The sequence below is a fragment of the Lactuca sativa genome, chromosome 9 (assembly GCF_002870075.4).
Source record: "Lactuca sativa cultivar Salinas chromosome 9, Lsat_Salinas_v11, whole genome shotgun sequence".
NCBI lineage: Eukaryota > Viridiplantae > Streptophyta > Magnoliopsida > Asterales > Asteraceae > Lactuca > Lactuca sativa.
This window is the reverse complement of record NC_056631.2, coordinates 226,453,451-226,458,992: the sequence shown is the minus strand read 5'-3', so window position 1 is coordinate 226,458,992 and position 5,542 is coordinate 226,453,451.

The following is a 5,542-nucleotide window of genomic DNA, read 5'->3' as shown; positions in this document are numbered from 1 at the left end:
TGGTAATTTAATGTTTTTTCCTTAAATATCTAACATATTGCTGGATCAGGGAGTCTTAATCTACTTAAGATTTTGGTTTTATACCACTAAAGTTTACCATTTTTCTACTCATTTTTAATACAGTATTTTAATGCAAAACTAGGGTGTTTTGGGATGGCGAGATTTGGCCCTGAAATCGTGAAAACAGGTGTTACTACATGTATTATTGGTTCCTTGGGTTATTTAGAACCAGGATACCTAAGCAATGGTAAATTTGTGTTTAATGTTTGTTAAATAGCATAAGAACAAGTTCTTTTAGAAAAATTATGGAAATGTAAATATGAAGAAAAAATTACAGGTCATCTGAGTGTGAAGAGTGACATCTACAGTTTTGGAGTGGTGTTGTTGGAAGCCCTAACGGGTCAACAAACTTGGCAAAGACATAGGTATTACTCTGGTTTGGTAAAGTGGGTGATTCCATTTAAGACGTGCATAGCTTGTTGCACTTACAATGGAATTTCTTTTACATATGACATACCTATTTCTTGATATAAATCATGAAAATATGTAATGGATTCAAATTCAGAATTTCAGATATCTTGATCAGCTTAAGTCTCTATTTTCAGCTGCTGATACTTTACTCTGGCGACAAAAGCAAATGTCTGGTGCCATTCGGGTCTCTGCAACTGTCATATGGCTTCTCTTTGAGAGGATAGGCTATCATCTTGTTCCATTTTTGTGTCACTTTCTAATACTTGCTCTTGCGACAAAAGCAAATGTCTGGTGCCATTCTGGTCTCTTCCAAACTTCCCTGACATTAGATTGTCACAAGATCTGTGTGATTGTGTTGCTCTCTTGCTGAGAGACCAGATCAATTAGGGGTTCTTATACTTGAGGTAAATGACTACAGGGAAGGATATAAAGAGATTTATGAGTGTATGTATATATCTACCCACTTTTGAGGTTCCTTATTATTAACATGGATGAATTTTATGCTACTTTTAACTACAAAAACAACTTCTGGGCATGCAGGTCATTTTTACCTTATGGATTGTCTCTTTCATTGGTGGTTGGTTTGAGTTTTTGACCCTTGTATACATATGTGAGTTAATTGCTTTCACATCCTTAAGGCTGCGTTTTATTACATAAGAAGATTGACTTCGATTCAAATCAGCTCATGATTCACAATTTGATGTTGTAAAAGTGGGCTCCAGATGCCCAGGTGATGCTACTCAATCAATTTCATATCTTCTATCCAAATATAATCATGTCGTCCTATGTTGTGACCTTTGTTGTTTAACCCACATGTCACACTACCACATTCATTAACAATGTAGTAATAATGAATCAACTTAATTTAATTAAATAAATAAATCAATTTGTTATTTGATGTTAATATCAACAACAAATATGTTATGACAGATGCAGGAGATAAAAATCTTTAAAGTCCCAATTGTTGGAAATGATAAGCTAGACTTTAGAAATTAATATTATTATAGGGGTTAGTTTGGTAAATATTAGTGGCAGTTAATGACCAATCGTTGTGTTGGTTAGAAATGTTGTAACTGTCGTATGATTCGTTTATATATATTTATGTCTTAACTGAAATGTAACCGTTGGTTGTGATAATAAGAATTAATGCTTTGTAGTATATACATATCCTTTATCACAGCAAACCTCTTCGTGTACACATACAGATTTTCCCTAAAACTGAATCCTCCTTTTTCTGTCACTGTTGAGATTTTCTATATAGTTTGTGTTTCTTATTAGATAGATCCAACACCACTTTCTTCTAATTAATGCTTAACTTTTTAGGTATTGTAGAAGCAAGAAGAAGTGAGCATAACATTAAAGACCAAGGGGCAGTCAAGGAACAAAGTGAATGAAGCTACTGTTTAGGATTTTTCTGTGGATTTTTTCCAATGAACCATTCGGCTCTGCATGCAAATTTGAAGTAACTGTGGTTTATTCTTGCTTTTGATTCCCTTTGAATAACATATCATACGATTTTACATTATCTTTTTAGTTTTCTTTGAGGTCATAGCCTAAAAAGATTATTATTAATTAATTTTTTCAGGTTGGAATATAATCTAGACTTAAGGTTATTTTGGTAATTATGTTAGAATCTGGAAATTATATCACTATTTAATTCATTGCCTCCGATGTACTGCTTGTCTGTTCTATTGCAATCACCAATGAGATCGGGAATGCATACGATACCACTACTACTATTTTTAACTTATTTCTTTTTCTTAAAAGACATAAATGCCCTTCAACTTCAAGTCCTACTTGTTTAATTTAATTATTCATATTAGTGTTACAAATGAAATGCACAGCTACACCAGTTAGGATGCAACCTTGGAACCGTTAGCACACCTGCCATTTTCCAGCTGCCCATTCCATGATTATTTTTGTGTGTATAAAGTTTGTTCCAGTTCCTATTGTCCCTTAGAATGAGCGGTTTCAGTTTCGAATGAGATCACCACACAACAACTTATAAAAAGGGCAAAAAAGTCAAAAAAAACCAAAAAAGTAACTTAGATTTGAATCTTACAAACACTGAAAGTCTTATATTTGTAGTTCTCAAATTGTGTTGATTTTTCTTTAAATGTAGAAGGGGAAAAAGTCCTACTGAAGGTGGGACAGGGGGTGAGGAGGTCAGGTAGGGGCAGGGGCAGCAACAACAAGAGCAACTGTGGTAGCTATATTTGCATATAATATGTATAATTTACCTTTTTTCTTTTACTCGTCCAGAATTATGCAGCAATTTTATACCTGCGCATTCCAGAGGGCTTTAGAATCATCCTTCGTGGAAAAGATGTAATTCATCATAATATAGTTAATGATATGATGCTAACTTAGATGGTTATGTATAAGCCAACACAACCATGTCCTGAATGGACAAGCACAAGGAACGATCAAAACGTATCAACCTTAAATCCTTAAGTAGTTTTATTATTATTATTATTATTATTATTATTATTATTATTATTATTATTATTATTATTATTATGTGCATGTTAAACTTAGGAATTTTAATTTTACTTATGTTTTTCCACCTAGCAGATGGTGGCTGTGGTGACTATAGGTTTTGTGAAAGATGCAAAAGACGATATCAATGTTCAAGGGTTCAATGTTTATCACAAGAAACGACTCATTAAGGTTTCACTTTCTTGCTATATAAATAATATGTTTATATATGGTGTTGAGATCATAGCAAAGCAATACTTGTATGGTCGACACTTGGCAGCATTGAAATTTGTGGAGTCTATGCTAACTTTGTTAATATGTAGAAGATAAAACAATCTCATTATAATTTTAGCTTTATGTTAAAATATTGTTGGATTTCCTCATTCTCTTGTCAACATGTTGTTGATGTAGGTGTGCGTCTTTTATCTGCTTCTTCAAGCCCATGACACTGTTGGTATGCTCTATTACCTCTATGTGTAGGTTTTATTATTTTACATAACTTGTAGCTTCTTTACTTTTTATACAAATTAGGTAGCCTACTAACACCTTTGGGCCCCATTTATTATTAGGATATGACATAACATATGGTATCTTATGCATTTGATTTAACTAGGACTGGGACTCAGTCAACGAGACAAAAATTGCAATTTTTTGTCCTACTTGGAAAGTTGGGACATGGACTCCTATCAATCATGTCCTGTGTAACAAACACAACGTTAATGTACAAGGTCTTTGTGATCCACCTATTTAATAAAAATGACAGTAATCCTTACTTACATGTTGTTTCTTCTTAACTTAATGGACATAAAGGGGACACAACTTAATCTTGTATGATATATATGTGTGTTTCTTCTTGACTTAACTGAGAAAGTAATAGAAATGGCTTTTCCTTTTGATCAGAGGATGATACAAAGATAGATACTATGGTGAAGATACCAATTTTGATGGAATTTCATCGCCATATCTATGATCCTGATTGGAATTTCTCATGTGAGTGATGAATGTATTGACTTCCCTTATTAAATCTTTGAGATCTTATCCATCATACATGATTTACATGTTGATTCTAGTTATTTCTTTTTTCTGAAGGTGGTATAAAGGAATACATGATCCTCATGGACCAGTTTCATCATGTTTCAACTGCCTTTTTGGAGCTCAATGGCATGTTTTTTTTACACATAACTATTGATTGTGGAATCTTAGGTATCTTGTAAAGTTGATGGATTTTAAGTCAACATAACCTAAATGATATGTTTCTCATCATGTTTTTGGGTTTATCATTTGGGGATATGATAGGATTTAATTAGATGAGGAGGGCATTCATGTCTTTTTGCACAAATACCATCATGTTCCACAATTTTAGGTGGGACAAAAAGTTGCAATTTTTGTCACATCAACATCAGTCCAATTCGTTGTACAAACTACAACATGTTATGTCATGTTTTTTTATGATTGACACAAATGGGATCCTAAATTGCTTAGATTTGAGCAAAATAGATACTTGAAGTAGCCTTCTGAAGATTTACGAGATTAACTAATCTAGTTTGTTACTCAAGATATGTACTTATATGTTGAGTCTTTGTTGACTCTTTGTTTCATATAGTATTTTAAAGAATGTTGAGTCTTTGTTGACTGATTGTTATTTTTTGTGCAGAAAGGTGGTTTATGTTCTGATACTAGTATTGGTCAAGGGGGTACTACTGGATGGAAGGTGCTTCAATACACACTTACTTACAACAATGGATTGTATTTTTGTGCAGAAAGGTGCTTTATGTTGAGTCTTTATGTTTTGATACTAGTATTGACTGATTGTTGTTTTTTGTCCATAGAACGATTATTTGTATGACATTAAATTTTATGCAATGGATTGTATTTTTTGTATATGATATTTTATTTTCTATTATGAGACATTAAATACAAATTTAATTTGAAAATTAGTAAATCATTAAATAATATTTTTTTTAAACATTTAAAATTATGATACGCAAAATGTGTGTCATCTTCATTTATGACATGGCCTTTCTTGACAGGGGCTTTCTTGATACGCATTACGTGTCATTAACACGCACATCGTAAGGTTACGACATGCGAATGCGTGTCGTCTTCTTTTATGACAGGTCCTTCCATGATACGCATTGCGTGTCGTAAACGTGCGTCGTAATTGTGCGTCGTAAATGAGCGTCGTAAATGCGCGTCGTCTCTCTTTATGACAAGGCCTTCCTTGACACGCATTTGCGCGTCGTCTGAGCCTTTTACGACACGCAATGAGCGTCCTAAAAGTTTGTTTTTCTAGTAGTGTGTGTATTGATTCATCCAATGGTTTGGGTAAAGCGTGCTTGTGGCATTGTCGTCTTGGACATGTCAACAATAAACACATAGCCCAACTCCAAAAGGATGGAGTGTTGGAGTCATTCCACCTTAAGGACGATGACGTGTGCGAGTCTTGTTTGCTTGGAAAGATGACCAAGTCACCCTTCACTGGTACTTGTGAAAAGGGTGGGGGTCTATTGGATCTCATACACACCGTGTGTGTGGGCCCTCTAGATCAACCACTAGGGATGCGATCCGCTTCTACGTGAATTTTACAAATGAT